Source organism: Zalophus californianus, chromosome 3, assembly GCF_009762305.2.
Source record: "Zalophus californianus isolate mZalCal1 chromosome 3, mZalCal1.pri.v2, whole genome shotgun sequence".
Classification (NCBI taxonomy): Eukaryota; Metazoa; Chordata; class Mammalia; order Carnivora; family Otariidae; genus Zalophus; species Zalophus californianus.
Window position 1 is genome coordinate 123,612,370 of NC_045597.1, and position 20,615 is coordinate 123,632,984.

Consider the following 20,615-nt stretch of genomic DNA (forward strand, 5'->3'; position numbering starts at 1 on the left):
ACCTTGTCAACAAGTTGGCTAAGAAGAAAAGAGATATAGGGTGCCTGGGTGGCTCAGTCGTTAAGCCTCTGCCTTCGGCTCAGGTCCTGATCTCAGGGTCCTGGGATCGAGCCCCACATCGGGCTCCCTGCGTGGTGGGAAGCCTGCTTCTCCCTCTCCCACTCCCCCTCCTTGTGTTCCCTCTCTCTCTGTGTCTTTCTGTCAAATAAAATAAATAAAATATTTTTAAAAAAGAAGAAAAGAGATATGATGGCCACTAGAAAAAGAAAACGCAAACTCAAAAGAAGTTATTTTGTTTTATTTTGCTTTGTTTCTAGGAAAGTGTGAGTCCGGAGCATACTTGTAGGTTGAAAAGAAAGAGCCCATAGATTGAGGGATGCTAAAGATTTATGTAAGAGAGGGAACACCTGATGGAACAAGGTCCCAAAATAGTCTGATGGATGTGGACTCCAAGAGCACAGATAAATAAAATTTGAAATAAGCCTAACCTTTGATCCAGCCTCTAGAAATTTATCTTACAAAAAGAAATCTTACCAAAAAACTTATAAAGATGCTCACATAGGAGGAAAAAATATACAAGATCACAAGATTCTTCAAAGGCAAAGATATATGTACAATGGTGTTCAAGACAGTGTTGCTTATAATAGGGAATTTGAAACAATTTACATGTCTATCAGGAAAGAATTAGTAAACTCTGGAGTTGAGAATAGCTTTAAAATCCTGGGGTGGAAAGATTTCCCTATATATGATACGATCCAGACATCATAAAGAAAGGTGTTACATAATTGATAACAAAATAAACAGCTTCTATAAACCCCATAAACAAGTAGATTAGAAAAAACATTTCTAGTCTACCTAATATATAAAGAATTCCTTCAAATTCTCTCTCTCTCTCTCTTTTTTTTTTAGAGAGACAGAGCGAGTGAGCGAGGAGGGGGTAGGGAGGGCAGAGAGAGAGGGAGACAGAGAATCTTATATAGGCTCCATGCCAAGCGCAGAGCCCTACACAGGACTTGATCTCACAATCCTGAAATCATGACATGAGCTGAAATCAAGAGTCAGACACTTAACTGATTGAGCCACCCAGGCACCCCGTTTCAGTTAGGCATCAGACTCTCGGTTTTGACTCAGGTCATGATCTCAGGATTTTGAGATGGAGCCTTGTGTTGGGCTCCACACTCAGCAGGGAGTCTGCTTGAGATTCTCTCTCTCTCCCTCTCTCTGTCCCCCTCTGTCCCTCCCCTCACTCGCTCTCTCTCTCTCTCTAAAAAAATAAATAAATCTTGGGCACCTGGGTGGCTCAGTTGGTTAAGTGACTGCCTTCGGCTCAGGTCGTGATCCTGGAGTCCCGGGATCAAGTCCCACATCAGGCTCCCTGCTCAGCAGGGAGTCTGCTTCTCCCTCTGACCCTCTTCCCTCTCGTGCTCTCTATCTCTCATTCTCTCTCTCTCTCAAATAAATAAATAAAATCTTTTAAAAAATAATAAATAAATAAATAAATCTTTTTAATAAATAAATAAAATAAAAATGACAACCTAATAGAAAAATGGACAAAAGCGATAAACTGGCATTTCATAGAAGACAAAGTCAAATAGTTAATAACTGTATATTTAATGATCTATCTCATTAGGGATGAGAGATAGGCAGTAATACCATCATTTTGCCAATATGAGCAACAAAAATTAGAAGGGTTAATATCTGTTGTTGACGAGGTTATGGGGAAAAAGATACTCCCAAACAGGGCTGATGGAATTTAAATATATACAATAGTTTGAGAGAGCAATTTGGAAGTGTCTATTAAAATTTTAATGTACCTGACTTTTGACTTAACAGTTCCACTTCTAAAAATCTGTCTTAGAGAAATACCTCTATACATACACAAGAAATTATGGGTAAGTATGCGTTTTACTGGTACATATTTTTATACTTGCCTGAAATGGTGAAAATTTGGATGTGACATGATTGTCCGTTGAGAGAAGAACAGAGAAATACATTACGTAGCAAATATATGATGGAATACTGGGAAGCTATGAGAAAGGAAGAGTTAGTTCTAGATTTAATTATGTGAAGTTGGGTTATAACATTTAAGTAAAACAAACAAAAAAAATATATATATATACATTTATGTTTATTTATGTATATGTATATGTATATATCTAAGTTCTAGGTATAGCATGATCCATTTTTGGAAACAAAAACTGTTTCTATGTACTAGACAAAATAAAGGTTTGAGAACACATCAATATGGGGGAATCTCAGATGTATTATGCTAAGCGAAAGGAGCCACACTCAAAAGGCTACATGCAGTGTAATTCCATTTATACGGCCCTCTTGAAAAAACAAAACTGTAGGAACAGAAAACAGACCAGGGGTTGCCAGGGCTGGAGGTGGGGAAGGAGGTCACTGTAAAGGGACAGAAGAGAAATATTTGTTGTGATGGAAACGTTCCATAACTCAGTTGTGGTATTGGTTCTACAACCGCATGCATTTATACACTACACAGGGTAAACTTTACTGCGTATGAATTACACTTCAATACAGCTGACTTCTTTTTTTAAAAGTTTGTAAAGATTCCCAGTAAACTGCTAATAATAATTACCTCTGGGAGAGTGGGTATGGAGGAGTATGGGACGGGAAGAATCTTGCACTTTTTACACTTCTGTATAATTTGGGTCATTTTTAGTAAGCATGCACTGCTTCTGTAATTTTTGAAAAGGTTTTAATAAATATGTCATGCTCACACCATGGAACATTATGCAGCCCTCGAGGTTGTGTTACCTGCACTAACACATAAAGCCATTCACAATCGCTGTTAAGTAGAAAAAAGACAAATTGCATGACAATACACAATCACAGGGTTGGAAAAACACAATAGAATTATGTGTGTACATGTACGTTTAGCTTTATATGGGGTTGTATCTGTGTGTGTATGAGTATGTGCATATCAGGAGGATACCTGCCATTTATTCAACACTAATTTAACAATATTTACTTTGGGGGCATAGTATCGTTGTGGGTTTGTGGAGGGGATTAGTTTTATTTTTAATTTTGGTTGAATAGTTACTAGGGTATGTCATTTCTATAATTATAAGAAACATTATGGTTTTTATTTGTTTTTTGCCTGTTTTTTTTTTAAAGATTTATTTATTTATTTGAGAGAGAGAGAGATCATGACACTTGATCTTAGCCAAAAGGCCGAGAAGTGATAGAGAGAGAGAGAACACGAGCAGGAGGGGCAGAGGGAGAAGGAGAGAGAATCTCAAGCAGACTCCATGTTGAGTGTGGAGCCCACTGCTGGGCACAATCCCAATCCCCTGAGATCAGGACCTGTGCAGAAACCAGGAGTTGGACAACTTAACCCACTGTGCCACCCAAGCGCCCCTCCAGCATTTTTGGAGGGGGACTTTTTTTATTTTAAGCAGTCTCCACTTCCAACATGGGGCTTGAACTTAGAACCCCAAAATTAAGAGTTGCATGTCCTACCAAATGAGTCAGCCAGGCACCCCAGCATTATGGTTTTTAAAGATTTTATTTATTATTTTGGGAGAGAGAAAGAGCGTGCAAGTAGGGAGAGGGGTAGAGGGAGAGAGAGAAAATCTCAAGCAAACTCCATGCAGAGTGCGGAGCCTGACTCGGGGCTCAATCTCATGACCCTGAGATCATGACCCAAGTGGAAGTCAAGAGGCAAACACTCAACCAACTGAGCCACCTAGTATCCCCCAAGATTATGGTTTTTAAATAGCGTAACTGAAGAGGTTGCTTTGACCAAGAGGAGGACTGTCCATCCTGAGAGTGGAGGCAAGACCAGTACGGATGTAGAAAACTTTGTAGGTTGGACAGTAGACAGAAAAGTCGGTAATTTTGGCCTCAATTTTCTCAACAGAATATGTCATCTGGTGAGAGCGCAGGGGAATGGGTTTGGGAGAGAGTAAGGCGTTTAAGGAAGGTACAAAGTTCTGGAATAACTGAAGAGGTACGACAAGAAGGTTTGAGGCTAACTGAAAAGCGCTGCTGAGGGCAGAGGTTAAAATGCCCTCCGGAGCTGGGGTCCTGGGCTCAGGAAACCCTGAACCTCATCAAGCCCTGGGGGGTTAGGGGGTTTCAGCAAACCGCTGAAACTGCAGGCAGGGTTATCCCCTGGGGCAGCCCGGTCCTGGTGACTGCTACAGCCCAGGGTTGCCATGACTCCAAGAAAAGGCAGAAATAGAGCTTTTTTATTTATTTTTATTTTTTTTAAGGTTTTTATTTATCTATTTGACAGAGCACAAGCAGGGGGGAGCAGCAGGCAGAGGAAGAAGCAGGCTCCCCACTGAGCAGGGAGCCCCATGCGGGACTCGATCCAGAACCCTGGGATCATGACCTGAGCCAAAAGCAGATGCTTAACCAACTGAGCCACCCAAATACAGCTTTTTAGATGAAATCATCCAACTGAAAATACTGACAAGTAGTTAAATGTCTCAAACGCTGTCCAGGCCAAAACAAAATGTTAACAGCCCATGGCTGTGGGGGGTGTACGTGTGCATTTGTTTTTTCCTAATATTTCCCGAAGTATTTTTTTATTCCCCTATTTTTTTACAGCCCAACACCATTTAACTCACTGAAGCTTGTTTCAGTGGGAGGTGAGATACAGTTCAGAATAACAACGAAATCATTGCTCAGTTGAGATGTTCAGTACATGCCTTTTATTTTTATTTTATTTTTTTAAGATTTATTTATTTATTTTGAGAGAGTGAGAATGAGAGAGAGAGTACATGAGAGGGGGGAGGGTTAGAGGGAGAAGCAGGCTCCTCGCTGAGCAGGGAGCCCGATGCGGAACTCGATCTCTGGACTCCGATCATGACCTGAGCCGAAGCAGTCGCTTAACCAACTGAGCCACCCAGGCGCCCCCAGGACATGCCTTTTAAAAGAACCCAGCAGTCCGCAAGTACCACTGAAGAGGGCCCAGTATGGAGGCACTTTCGGCATTCCTGACCATGACCTTTGCCTGGCACCCTTGAATCTTTTCATATTCTAATTCAGAATTAACATCCAATAAAAGTTGACTGGTACTTGGACTGCTAAATGAAAAAAGAAAAGAAAAGAAAAGAACCCAGCAGAAACAATAGTTTTGAAATTCAAGCTTTCAGAGCCGAGAGCCGATACCCTTTTGAGAGAGAAAAGTGTTTCTGTATTTTAAAAACTCCCTCTTAGATATCTAGAACAGGAGCCTGGCTTTCACAGAGCCCATAGGAGAAGGAATTTTATGAGACGCAAGAGCTGTTTTCCCTCAAGGAAAGAGTTTGATCATTTGGTTGGCAGGAGCAGGGAGGAGAGAAAGAGTATTGGATAAGAGAATGAGTCCTAAATGCCCAGATAGGTCTGAAGTGGAGGGGGCGGGGTGGGCAGCGGTCACTCATGTCCCGCTTCCCTCTTGAACCCCTGGGAGGAGGTGTCTTCCAAGCCAGCATTGGGCCGCCGTATTCGGGTAGCAACTTTAGTAGGACAAGTCGAGACAGATGGACCAAGTTAGCCTCTCCTTTGACAAGCCTCTCTGACTCTAAGAGGCTGAGAGGGTACCAGAATTTCCCTCCGGCCTCGGAGGAGATGGAGAAAAGAGCAGAGAGGGCTGCCTGCAAGCCACGGAGTCACCGAGGTGAGGGATGAGCCCACCCTGTAGCTAAGGGCTTCGGGGTGAGCTGTCCCGGTCAGAGCAGACCTCCGGGAGGTCGACACGGCCAGTGGGAGCTGAGGTGGGCAGCAAGCAGTAAGAGTATGTATCTCAGGAGATTCTAAGGCATGCTCAAGTGAGAGCACAGGGAGCTAGCCTTGGCTGTTGCCTGGCTGGGTAGTGGGGGGCAGTGTGCAGAGGGGATGAGAATACTTGGGAAATGATTCTAATGACCCAGTGAGCAGACTAAAATCATTCTTGGAATGCTGACAATGCAGGGACACCCAGAAATGAAAAAAAAAAAAGTTTTTTTTCTAAGAATATTCTCCTCTTGGGGCACTTGGGTGGCTCAGTCAGTTGAGCATCCAACTCTTGGTTTCAGCTCAGGTCATGATCTCAGGGTCATGAGCTTGAGCCCTATAGCAGGCCAGAGTCTGCTTGAGATTCTCTCTCCCTCTCCCTCTGCTCATCGCAGAGTCTGCTTGAGATTCTCTCTCCCTCTCCCTCTGCCCCCTGCCCCCCCAACTCATGCACGAACTCTCTCTCTCAAATACATACATACATACACACATACATAAAATCTTTTTTTTTTTTAAGATTTTATTTATTTGACAGAGAGAGACAGCGAGAGGAGGAACACAAGCAGGGAGAGTAGGAGAGGGAGAAGCAGGCTTCCCGCGGAGCAGGGAGCCCGATGCGGGGCTCGATCCCGCGACCCTGGGATCATGACCTGAGCCGAAGGCAGACGCTTAACGACTGAGCCACCCAGGCGCCCCCATAAAATCTTTAAAAAAAATAATATACTCCCCTCCCTTCCTGCCCCTTCAAAACAAACAAACACTAAAGCAGTCACTATGAGAAACAAATCAGAAATTGGACTTCCTTCTGCTTTTGAATTACATCTAGGACAAGGGCACCATAACTTTTTCAGTGCCTAGGGCACTAACGTGGCTCTGATTTTCAGGGGAGTACCCGAGCGATCTTATCTGGATGAGCTAACTACGGAAGGTGCCCACAACGAGAATAACAAGGAGGTCTTAGGTTAAAGAGGTCTCCCTAAGGTCAGAGAGCTGGTGAGGTAGGGGAGAGGCTGTAAGGGTGTGGTCAGAGCCCCTGCGTGCAGGCCTTGGGCTATGGCCACGAAGGTGGGTGACTAAATGGAGCTAGAGAAGGGGCCAGATTGCTGACAAGGTCCCCAGGATAAAGAGGTGGTGGGACGGAGGAGTCAGGTGCCAGAACTTCAGTGAAAGCCAGAGAATCTCCTAACGCTAAACAGATGCCAGGTGCCCCCGGTTTCCATAATTGGACCTTCATCTGATGAAGCCTGTAGGCATGTTATACTGAGTAGTAAGTTTACATGGAATACTAACATAATTACACACTGATTAATAACATTGATTATTTTTCTCTTGTTTGTCAGACTTTAGCGAAATTAGGATTCATATGTGCAATATTAACTCTACTGTGCTGCTTCCTTTTTTTTTTTTTATTAAACACACATATAAACTTGTCCTTTCCAAGTTTTCAGTTGACAAAAGGAAACATATTATCATTTGAAAGTTTTGTTTTTAGGCAGTTAAAGGTGGACCTGAGCTCCCCGGGGCGCTGGTCTGTGCATTTTCCTTTGACATCCACAGTGAGGTTGCAGAGAGTTTTTAGTTCGCATAAATGCCTCTTTTCTTTTTTAAGTCTCCAGAGAAAATTACTACCCAGGAAAGATTTCTGTAAGACTTGTTTTCATTTTCCCTGTGCCAGAGTGAGTATTCCTGAGAGAAAACAGACCTACTCAGGGAATCCATACTCAGTGCATGATATCCAATTCTGAGTGAATTAATATTTTTCCTACCGAAATGAGTGAAACGCAGACCATAAGGCAAATCTGTGTTGACTCGTGGTTAATCTTTAGTTTTACAACACATTAGCCTGGTCTTTTCTCCTTAATGATTCAAATACCTGATGCTAAGCTTTCCTTGTCAAATAAACTAAAAGTCTGGCTTTATTCTATTTTCAAGTTTACAACTAAATATTTGCCTATGGTCTAAAGAAAGAGGGAAAATTCAAGTTGGTTGTAGTAGAATGTTGGAAATGGTGATGTAATGACTGCCATTTTAGTAACAAACTACGGAAATGATCCCTGAAAGTATAGTCTTAATGGGATCCGCTCTGCTGAGTAAAGGAGGTTCTTTTTGTTTTTGCAACAATGTCCACCTAATCTTCTCTAATTTTTTTAAAGATCTATTTATTTGAGACAGAGAGAGAGAGAGAGAGAGAGAGAGAGAGAGAGAGAGAGAGAGCATGCACATGGGGGAAGGGGTAGAGGGAGAGGGAGAGACAGTCTTAAGCAGACTTGGTGCTGAATGCAGAGTCCCGTGCAGGGCTCAATCTCATGACCCTGAGATCATGACCTGAGCCCAAATCAAGAGTCCGACACTTAACTGACTGCACCACCCAGGTGCCCCCTGTTTTCTCTTTTATTTCACCTTGCTAATTGAGATTTCCACAAGACCTGAGGCTGCACTGGATCCAGTCCAGGAATTGGTAGGGGGAGGGAAGTCCTTGTGAAAATCAACGCAGTTTGATATCCCCAATGCAATGGGCTACGTTTTCAACTATCCATGTAGAGAGGGAGAAATTTTAGTGATGAAAACAGCAGATAATATGGAAATCCTTTTTATTTACTTTGGACACTTATCCCAATGCACACACATTTCTATCACATGGCAATGTGACATGACTGCAAATGTCCACAGGGTCCGGCGGGAGATACCGACCGGCTTTTGTATCTCCTTGGGATCTTCGAAAATCGGAGGGAGAGGTATGTTGTGGGGTGGAGACTCTTCAGGAAGAACTCAGATCTACAGGTCTCCTGAGTAGGAAGATTTCTATTACACTTTAAACCAGCTGCGTGGTTTTCCTACCGCAGCTGTAACAAATTACCACAAATTTAGTGGCTTTAAAAACAACAGCATGGGGCACCTGGGAGGCCCAGTCGGTTGAGCGTCCCACTCTGGGTTTCAGCTCGGGTTGTGGTCTTGAGGTCCTGGGATTGAGCCTCACGCTGGGCTCTGCACTCAGCAGAGAGTCCGCTTGGGATTCTCTCTCCCTCTCCCTCTGCCCTCCCCACTTGTGCTCTCTCTCTCTCTCAAATAAATAAATCTTTAAAACAACAACAACCAAAACCCCACAGGTCAGCTATCTTACAAGTCCTGGAGATCAGACATTCAAAATGGGTCTCATGGGTCAAAATCAAGGTGTTGTCACGGCTGTGTTCCTTTGTGGAGGCTCCAGATTAAAATTCATCTTTTTGCCTCTTCCAGTTTCGAGAGGCCACCTGCATGCAGCCCTCCATCTTCTCCTTCTGTTGTCACATTGCCTTTCTCTGATGCTGATCTCCTTGCCTCTCTTTTATAAGAACCCTGTGAATACGCTGTCCCCACCCACTAATCTGGGTTAACCTCCAAGTCTCAAGATCTCACAGTAATTGCCTCAGCAAAGTCCCCTTTGCCTTGCAAGGTAGCATACTCACATGTCTCGGGGATTAGGACATGGACTTTGTTCCGCTGACCACACCAGGGCCGGCTGCGCTGCCTCAAACCCAGGACTAACCCTAGTCTTCAATTACCACAGCAGGTTTAATCTGGGCTGGGGGTCCTTCACCTACTCCATGATCCGCAGCCAAGCAGCCAGGACAGAGCTGAGCGGCCATGGAGAAGAGCTCTCGCGTCACTGCAAAGAGCCCACAAAATCATTTCAACCCAAGTGAAATGGATATGGTGAAGAAGCATGAGTTATGACTTATGATGTAATCAAAATATGCTTTACTTTTTGTCTTCCACTGTCTTTTTAAAAATTTGCTCAGGGAAGGGGTGCTCCTGTCCTTGCTTCTGTGAGTGTGTCTCAGTGGGGACACTGTCAGCATTTCAAGGAGGACAATTTTCAGGATTTTTAGCATCTCAGGCTCTAACCCTCTAAATGCCAGTAGCACCCTCTTCCCTAATCATTGTGACAATCAAAACACACTCCCACATACACCCTAGTGATCCTTCAGGAGGTGGCCCTGCCCAAAACTCAGGCCGGTGGCTTACTGATTCACTCTCAGGTCTTCAGGGACTAATTTTTTTGTGGTCCCTTTAGGTCACACATACCATTTCTATTCAGTGATTAGGATGCCTGATCAATGTAAAAACCAAAACTCTGATGGACTTAGGGCTGCTCACAGGGAAAGTCTCCAGTAGGGGACGGGATTGTGGTCAACTTCCCCCTTATTATACTCCGGGCCCCCGTTTGCTAATGTGAGTGGGAAAGTTTCCAGGTCTCTTGATGAAGGCTTAATCACAACTGACTTTTCCTTTTGGGGGCTTTTGTGGGTTTTTCAAAGATTCCCATCCAGGAATCGCTTGAACAACTCTCAGGAAGTATGGAATGCATTCCATTCTCAAGGCAACCCCCCCTCCCCGCCCGTCCCTGCCCTGGTAGGAGTCTCCGGGGCTCACCTCCTTCTGGGGTAACGGGGCAAGAGTCTCCAAACTGCTTCTTCATTCTATTTATGGTTATGGGGCCTCCCTTGGAGTGTCACATCTATGGCATTTTAGTATCTAGTTGAAATTTCCATTTCAACATTTTATTGTGATCAGGAATTAAGAGGATAATTTCAAAACAAATAACTTAGAGCCAATTCCTCAATGCCTGAGAGCCTCCTGGTCTCTGAGATTCTACAACATGATTAAGTACATACAATTTATTTTCATAACCCAGTACCTTGTCAAGCTGTATTTTGAAGATAGTACTCGAAATGTCCTTTTGTCTGGAAGGATGTTTGGGCATTTTTCCCCCTCCCATTAAAATGCTGTTCTTTTTTCTACTAACTCTTAAAACTCATAACACTGATAGTTTCTATTTTAGTCCCTTCAAAATGGAGGTTTGGGGACTTACAGATAACTTCTCATGCATGTTCTGCTTTGACTTTAAGGAATATCTTGAAGCCAAAGGAGTGACTGACTCAAATACAATGAAAACATAATGACCTATTTCACAAAAACTACCACATGTGGCCCTTCACAGCTTACAAAGCATCTGCACGTAGATTTTCTCCTTTGATCCTTATGAGGCAAGTCCTATTTTATAGGTGAAGTAAGTGAAGCCCAGACAGAAAAGGAAGGAGAACTAACATTTAATAAGTGCTATTATATGCTGGATGGCTTTTTATATATTCGTCACCTCATTTAATGTCCATAATAAATATAGAAGACAGGTATTATTATCATCCCAAGACACTGAGGCTCAGGAAGATTAAGTAATTTACCCAAACTCACACAGCCAAGAAGGATGCCTTTTTGCTGAACAGTACATCTAGTCTCCTCTCTTGAACTCGAACTTGTTCAGTTACCCAGAAAATGCTTTGACATTTAATGGATGCTAGGGAAAAAGGTTTAGGGGTGTTTTTGTCTGGTTTATGTGATTGAACTTCAAGGCCAGCAGAAAGATAGCCAAAAAGAGTAGCCTTTTATGGTTCCCAATTTGGGCATGTAAGAGTGAGCAAAAAGGAACATAAATTTGAGGAAATAGCAGGACCGGGCATTGCGCGTCTTTGTAAAGCCATTACTTTGAGACCAATCAAGCCACGATGAACACCGAATCATTTCAGGGGAGAGCAGCCCAATCCCGTCTGTACATCACTCCTGAGGAGCCCAGGGCACAACACTTAGGAGACGGGCGGTGGAGGGTTAAAATCTGGAGCCCTCCCACAACATGTCCAGGACCTCCTTTGTCCTTTGTCAACTGCACCTTGAACAGCTTCTTGAGGGCGGGGCCCCTTCCTTGCAGGCCTCCCACCACGCAGAGCCTCCACCCTTGATTTTACTCTTTCCTATCATTGTAGGAAAGCCCTTCTGCTCCCTTTGTTGCAGTTTTTTGCTGCCCGGAGGACACAGGCCTTCCCAAGCCCCTTGTCCCCTGAGGATTTACGGCTCTTGGCAATTCCTCTAGCTCGCCCACCACTCGCATTGCTCGGGATTCCTTGTTGTCTATGTACCCTCAAGGATTACTGTGACCCAGCCTCTTGAAATCGTTGAGCTGTAGCAAAGAGCTGTGTCATGCAAGTTCAGATAATGATGTTTTATGGGATGCAGGCGATTCTTCAGATGACAAAGAACGTAAATATTTAACAGTGGTGATGGGGCTATCCACACAATACCACCCAAAGTGAGAGAGACTGACCAGCAAGGTTTGGGGGACCCATCTAAGAGGTGGTTGCTAGATGTAAATAATATGTGTAAATAATGAAGGAGAATTAAAAAAGCGACAAGGAAAGCCTCAAACCTGAGCGACTCCCCAGAAAGAAACCTCTTTTCTATATACCCTGTAACCTCACTTCAAAGCAGTTTTATGGTGCCAATAATTATGATCAGTATGGCCACAATGAACTTCTTGTCTGCTGAATAACTGATGGAGTAAAGCACTCTGGGATCATGGTAAGAACTCATCCTCAGAGATTGCTTACCATCTAAGTGGAGAAAGCAGCAATTGTGAGTCTGCACTGTCTAGGGATGGGGTTTACGCTGCCTGGGGGAGGCTCTTTCAGCTTGTCAGGAAAAAAGGGCTCAGGTGCGCTGCCTTCAATGACGGGAGCTTATGATGAACACAAAAGGGTAAAAACCCAAAGGCTGATATGTAGCTAAAACCTCAGGCTCTGGAATTGGGCTGACTGATTCAAATATTGACTCTCCCATCCCTAAACTGCGTGGAAATTACTTACCCTCATTCAGTCTTCATTTTTTTTTCATCTGTAAAATGGGAAGATTATTATCTAACTTAGAAAAATTTTGAGACTTAGTGAAACAATGCTAGTAAAGCATTTAAGACAGTGGCTGGTACTCAAAACAATGTTACTTCTTTCATCAAAAAACGCAAGACAATTAATAGGTAAGCCACAGACAGGAAAAAATACATACAGAATAATTTATCTGAAGAAGTGTTCATATCCAGAATATATAAAGAACTATAAATCAACAAGGAAGAGATGAGCAACCCATATTCTTTAAAATGGGCAAAAAACTTGGACAGATACTTCACAAAAGAAGATGGATATCAGCACATGAAAATGTGCTCAACCTCACTGATCCTCAGAGAAATGCATATTTTCTTAAGTTTTATTTATTTCAGTAATCTCTACACCCAACATGGGGCTCAAACTCATGACCCCAAGATCAAGAGTCGCACGCTCTACCAACTGAGCCAGCCAGGTGCCCTGAGAAATGCATACTAAAGCCACAATGAGATGCCGTTTTACATCCAATAGAGGAGCTAAAATCAAAAAGACTGACGACACGAAATGTTGGCAATGATGCAGAGCAATCAGCACTCTTGTAGGTGGCTAGGAGGGGTGCAAAATCATACAATCATTTTGGAAAACAGTCTGGCAGTTTTTCATAAATGTAAGCATGCATCAACCCTACGACCCCAAAATTACACTTCTTGGTACTTATCCAATAAAATTAAAACATAATATCCCCAAAAAGACTTGAACATGAATGTTTGTAGCAGCCTTAAACTTAATAGCCTCAAACTGGAAATAATCCAAATGCCCATCAACAGAAAAGATAAATTATAGCATATCCCTCTGATGGAATACTACTTAGTCATTAGAAAAACCAACTCTTGATATTTGCAGCAATATGGAATACTCTTCATGCCCTTATGTTAAGCAAAAGAAGTGAGACATAGAAAGGACGTTGTATGTGAAGCACAAGAATAGGAACATCAATCTATTGAACTTCTGGTATAAAATGGATTGACTGTACAAGAGCACATCCTGGGGTGATGAAAATGTTCTATCATGTTTTGGTTGGTGGTGACATGCGTATATACAATTTCCAAGGTTCGTAGAACTAAACATTTAAGATCTGTGCACATTATCGTGTTCAATTGTATATCAGCAAAAAGTAAAATAAAAGAATATTACTATCATGTTATTGTTACAACAGAACATCTCAGCAGCCACACCACAGGCCTGGTGGAGACCGGGGACATGATTTGCAGCTACCCAGGATACACCAGCAACTCTGTGACTCCGGCGGTCCCATCGGCACGGGGCAGCTGGGGTTCCCTCGGACCTCGGCACTCTCATGACTCAGAGTCTCTCTCAACAATCCGATCATTCCTACTGCGGCTCTCTTTACTTCTCTTGGTTTCTACTGTAATTTTTCCTACTTTTCTCTCTCGCCCCCAGAGGGAATAAGATTGGGTGAGTTAGCATTCTATTTGGACATTTTTTCTGGTCTAATTTCTCATCTTCAGCTACTTCAGAAACCTCTGCTCTCCTGACTTAGGACATATAGAGTCGCCTTGGTCAGAACTCTATTTCTGGTTCAATCTGTATGGCCGGGTCTCATGACATACTTCGAGGTAACCTGGGCACAAGGCAGGAACTCCAGGGGCTGTGGATGGTTGAGCACTTGGAGGTCCCTGAGCCACATGTTGGAATGACCATGTTCTACCACAGGGAAGCAGTCCCCCTGGGCTCCCCAGGTCATAGGACAAAGGCTGTAGTTTGGGAGCACAGATCATGGCAGCTGGAGGTTCTGCAGGCCTGTGTTTTACACCTACAAGGTCATCTTCCTGGTAAGGTCACAACGTTACCACATCAATATAGTTAAATATATACTTAATGTCAACTGTTAATCCCAGAAAAGCCTATGGATATTCATTACCTTGTAGGGCAGAATATTTTCAGGTTTTCAGGACCTGGGTGGAATGATTTTTTTTTTTTTTAGGCAGGACTTGCGAGGTGAGGAGCCGGTTGGAATTAAGCAGAGTTTATGACTCTATGGCTTTGTATACATGGGCTCAGTAAGGCAACGGTCTTGAGGAGCATTTGGATGCACAAGCTGTTATTCTTGATCAGGAAGCTGTTTAGTGGCTCCTCCTCTTATCTTCCAGGGGTAAGAATATCCTGGAGCAGGCAGCTAACTTATTTTTTTTTTTTTGCTTTACCCCAGCATCGGTTAACACAAGAACAGAGAATTCTGTTTTGCAGTTCTCATTAATTTACTTATAAATTTTTTTAAACTTTGTTTTATTATATTATGTTAATCACCACACATTACATCATTAGTTTTTGATGTAGTGTTCCGTGATTCATTGTTTGGGTATAACACCCAGTACTCCATTCAATACAAAGGCAATTCCTCGTGTACTCTAATCTCCTGCCTTCCAATCCATCAATCACAAAACAAGGTTACAGCAGCTGGAGACCTTGGGCAAACAGAGCAGGCTGTGATAGGGTGGCTGTTGTTTCTTAAATCCTTCCGAGACAGATACTTTTCATATTGCATCCATTGTTTTCATCTTATTAAGTGTATGATCCAAGGCACTCCTCCATTTCCTCATTTACAAAATAGGGAGAACAAACGTGTCTACTTCGTGGAATTGTTGTGAGGTTTAAATGAGTTACATACATGCAAAGAACTTGAAAACGATTTTTAGTATTGTTTCCTCTTTTCTCCAGCTCTCTTTACATGCATGTAAAGAACTTGAAAACGATTTTTAGTATTGTTTCCTCTTTTCTCCAAGCTGGAGAATCTGTTATGCCATGAGCATATCTATGGCACCTGCCCCAGGTCTTCTGCCTGCTTACCACTCCCCCTCAGTAACCAGGGGCACCTGGATGGCCACAGCTATTAAAAATATTGAGAACTTCCAGGGCCCTTGGGTGGCTGAGTCGGTTAACCGTCCTACTCTTGATTTTGGCTCAGGTTACAATCTCAGGGTCGCGGGATTGAGCCAGGCGTTGGGCTCCACGCTCACAGGGAGTCTGCTTGAGATTCTCTCTTTCCCTCTCCCTCTGCCCCTCTTTGCAGGTGCATACTCACTCTCTCTAAAATACATTTTTAAGGGGCGCCTGGGTGGCTCAGTCGTTAAGCGTCTGCCTTCAGCTCAGGTCATGATCCCAGAGTCCTGGGATCGAGCCCCGCATTGGGCTCCCTGCTCAGCGGGAAGCCTGCTTCTCCCTCTCCTGCTCCTCCTGCTTGTGTTCCCTCTCTCGCTGTGTCTCTCTCTATTAAAAAATAAATGAAATCTTTAAAAAAAAAAAAAAAGAAAAAGAAAACAAAGTTGCTACAAGCCGCCCTGGGGCTATATTCAGGTATACACAGTTAAAAGAATCTCAGTAGGTTAATCACTTGAGTTTGATTCCATTTAAGAATCATTTAACTGAAAACAGCATTATGCTGAGCTGGGGGTTACCAAACAAGGAACTCTTCTTTTTTTTTTTTAATTTTATTTATTCATTTCAGACACAGAGATACCGAGAGAGAGAGCATGAGCAGGGGGAGAGGCAGAGGGAGAGGGAGAAACGGGCTCCACGCTGATCCAGGAGCCTGATGTGGGGCTCGATCCCAGGACTCTGGGATCATGACCTGAGCCAAAGGCAGACCCTTAACCATCTGAGCCACCCAGGTGCCCCAACAAGGAACGCTTCTCAAATCCTCAGCTAAAAGGTGTCCTCAGCTGGGAAGGCTATGGGAGCCCAACAGCTGAGGGTCCAGCAGGTCCTCTCATCCTCTGGAGCTCAGCCAAATCCGAGGGAACGGGCCCCTGCCTAGTCCTGCAGAAATTGGCAGCAACCTCAGGGCTGACTCTAACATGGATTCTCCCGGTATCCAGCTGCTGTCAAATTAAAGCTTCTCCCTTCCCACTAGCCATCTTCCCGGCTTTGAACCCGGATGCCCGGTTTCTCCTGAATTTCTTGGAATCCAAGGCAGCTTGTTTCCCCACAAGGGATAAAGAGACATTCCTTCTCTATCTACTTATGCTAGAGATGTGCACTGCATGTGAAGCCATAAACATCATCTCACACATCCAGACCCTCCCTCAAGGTGGGAGTTGGGGTGGGGCGGTACTCACCACACACCTCCCTTTTCCTGAGCCTCCCCCACTGTTCTGAATGTCAGTGGCAGAAGTTCTATGGGCTCAAGAGTGGGAGGAGGCACAGCCTGCATATGAGGGAAGAGATGGCTGCAGTGGGGTGGAGGCTGAGCCGCTCTCCACTGCCCGGCCCGCCCTGCCTGGCAAGTTCATGGACATAGCACAGCCTGGGTATTGCAAGAGCCGCCTCCCTAGCCTCCCCAGCTCTGCTGTCTCCTACTGCCATGCATCCTCTCCTGAAGGCAGTGTTCTCTTCTTCAACAAGGAATCCGGTCACATTCTGCTCAACAGCCTTTGTTGACTTCGTGGGCTACAGGATAAAATGCCTGGGGCGCCTGGGTGGCTCAGATGGTTAAGTGTCTGCCTTCAGCTCAGGTCATGATCCCAGAGTCCCGGAATTGAACCCCGCATCGGGCTCCTGGCTCAGCGGGGAGTCTACTTCTCCCTCTCCCTCTGCCTCTCCCCTTGCTCATGCTCTCTCTCTGTATCTTTCTGTCTCAAATGAATAAATAAAATCTTTAAAATAAGATAAAATGCCAGCTCCTTAGCTTGGCCTGGGTCACCTCCCATGTTCTGCTAATCACAAAATGCTCCTGTCACATGACCCTTCAGTCGTTCCCAAAGTGATTATCCATGTCGCCACGCTCTCCAGACTGCCTGGAGACCCAGGTTATTCTTCCCTACCAGAATTCCTAGGACCTTCCCACCTGCCAAACTCCTGTTCACCCTTCAAGACCCTTCTCCAATATCCCTTCCTCTGGAAAACTTTCCAAAGCCTCTGTGGGAAGACAGTGGCTCCCTCCTCAGGATCCCCTTAGCACTGGACTCAAACATCTAACACCACGTGTTCCAGGTTTATTATAATTCATCTATTTGCATATCTCCCCCACTGGGCTATAAGATCGTCAAGTACATAATCTCTCTCATAAGCTGATGTTTAATATATTTAGTGAATAAGTTAATGAAAAGTCTCATACACACTGCTTATCATTTCTTCTTAAGCTTTAATATGCTTCCAAAAGTATGGATATTCTTGTGCCCCCCTCTTTTCCCTCCCCATTTACTCTTTCTGGGGCTTAGGGGTTATAGGAAAAGGAAAATTATAATGACTATGAAGTGGGGCAACCCTGTCTCTGGAATTTTCTACCTGCTCTTCTCTGATGCTCTCTACCCCTTTGAGAGCCGTCTCCTCCTCCAGATGCCCAGAGGGAGAGCAAAGCCAAATACCACAATTAGTGTGCAAACCTGGGTGAGTCCTCTAACATTCAAGACTGCATCTGCGAAGTGAGAGATTTGAACCAGGTGATGTGTAAGGTTATTTGTTGTTCTAACAATCTGTAAGTCATAAAGCAAGTAACTGGAATTTTAGGCATTCCCAAATGATAGCAAAATTATTTCTGTGCGGAGGGCCTTTTCAGTGTTTCCAGGTAATGTCACTTTATCTGCGAGTAAGGCCAACCCTTGTGATCGCTTCTTCCTTTCGTGGCTCATCACCTCCCACCACTTCTGACTCAGAGCTGCCTCCTGATTTGCCAGCTGGACACTTGGGAAACTTATTTACTTTGATGCAACAGCGTTTTCAACTGCCACAACTTGAATAGTCCAAACTCTTCCTACCAAACATTTCTGTGTTTCTCATCTCCTGAGGGTGACAAAAGCCACCACTCACACCCTGGACCATTCTCAGAGGTGGAGAGTTCTGGGCCCCTGCATTTTGAGAAGCTGTCTGTCAGGGACTCTAACTGGTGCAGGCAGCACATTGCACAACTCTAGGGGGCACCCTTCACACTGAGATCACCGTAGAATTGTACATGCATTAGAATAATTTCCTGGCAGGTGGCAGCAAGTTGTCAGCAAGTTGAAAGGAAAAGCTTTCTTTTCTTACTCGTACAAAGGAACTTTGAGGGTTGGCTGCTATGGTGCCCTCCCCCTTTTTTTAAAAAAAAGAAGCTTTGCTAAAATAAGTTTATGCAAATCTTGGCGGCTTATCCAGGTTCCCATGTAACAAATTAATACATTTTAATTGCAATAAAATATATATAACAAAATTTTCCATCTTTACTGTTTCTAAGTGTGTAAGTCAATAATGTCAAATACATTCACATTGTTGTGCAAGCAATCTTCAGAACTCTTTTCTTCTTGCAAAACTGAAATTCAATACCCATCAAACAACAATCCTCATGTCTCCCTCCCCCAGCCTCTGGCAATCACCCTTCTACTTCCTGTCCCTTAAGAATCGGACTACTCTAGGTACCTCATATAACTGGAATCATATAGTATTTGTCTTTCTGTGACTTATTTCACTTACTGTCATGTCCTCAGGGTTCATCCACGTTGCAGCATGTGACAGAACTTCTTCCTTTTTAAGGCTGAATCATATTCCATTGTATTGTGTACCACATTTTGTTTCACTTTCGTCTGTTCACAGACTGGGTTGTTTTTACTTTTTGGCTATTGTGAATAATGCTGGTATGAACATGGTGTATGAATTAATGTTTTATTTGTTTTTTTAATTTCATTTTATTTAAATTCAATTAACATATAGTGTATTATTAGTTTCAGAGGTAGAGTTCAGTGATTTATCAGTTGCATATAACCCCCAGTGCTCATCACATCACGTGTCCTCCTTAATGCCCATCACCCAGTTACCCCATCCCCCCACCCCCTCCCCTCCAGCAACCCTCAGTTTGTTTGCTATGATTAAGAGTCTCTTATGGTTTGTCTCCCTCTTTGATTTTGTCCTTCCCTTCCTTCCCCTATGATCTCGTTTTGCTTCTTAAATTCCACATATCAGTGAGATCATATGATAATTGGCATTCTCTGACTTATTTCGCTTAGCATAATACCTTCTAGTTCCATTCACGTCATTGTAAATGGCAAGATTTTATTGTTTTTAATGACTGAGTAATACTCCATTGTGGGTGTGCGTGTGTGCGTGTGTGCGTGTGTGTGTGTGTGTGTGTGTGTGTGTGTATATATATATATACCATATCTTTTTTTATCCATTCGTCAGTTGATGGACATCTTGGCTCTTTCCACAGTTTGGCTATTGTGGACATTGCTGCTATAAACATTGGGGTGCAGGTGCCCCTTTGGGTCACTACATTTCTATCTTTTGGGTAAATACCTAGTAGTGCAATTGCTGGGTTGTATGGTAGCTCTATTTTCAACTTTTTGAGGACCCTCCATACTGTTTTCCAGAGTAACTGCACCAGCTTGCATTCCCACTAGCAGTGTAAGAGGGTTCCCCTTTCTCCATGTCCAATTTAATGTTTTAAACACACCAAAAAAAGTTGCATAATGAGTAACTCCTTTGGGCCTTTTGGAGTACCTCTGGGATTACTTGTATAAACTATTTCCGTTCAGGACCCTACTGCTCCCATGCCACATTGCTATAGGCTCTTTTTTATAATCCCTCTAGCAGACCTCCCTTGCATAACTGGCAACCAGAATAGATCTTTTTTAATACCCCTCCCCTAAACAACCAAATTTCAGATATAATCATGAAATGAAAGGAGTAATAATGATAGCCAGAAAAGAAATGCAAAGAGGGGCACCTGGGTGGCTCAGTCGTTAAGCATCTGCCTTCGGCTCACTCAGGTCATGATCCCAGGGTCCTGGGATCGAGCCCCGCATTGGGCTCCCTGCTTCGCGGGAAGCCTGCTTCTCCCTCTCCCACTCCCCCTGCTTGTGTTCCCTCTGTCTCTGTCCAATAAATAAAATAAAATCTTTAAAAAAAAGTGCAAACAGTATGAACTTTATTTTATTGAACTTCTTTATTGCATTTATTGCACACATTGAGAACTGACACTGTCTGCGATCACACAATTTACTGTCTGCAGTAGAATGATTTTCCTTTTCCAGAAAATTCTTGATGAGGAAGATAAAGTTGAATTTCCTGAGAAATCGATTAATCCAAACAATAGTCTACCAATTTGCCCTTAGTGGGGTGTCTTAGTTCAGGCTGCTATAACAAAATACTATATACTGTGTGGTCTGAACAACAGACATTTATTACTCAGTTCTGGAGGCTGGCAAAGTTCAA

At 43.5% G+C, this 20,615-nt stretch overlaps 1 pseudogene; it reads left to right on the top strand.

Annotated features, from left to right (window-relative positions):
- Positions 1–5,394: 5,394 nt before the first annotated feature.
- LOC113920371 overlaps positions 5,395–20,615 on the top strand; it is a 56,054-nt pseudogene continuing 40,833 nt past the window's right edge.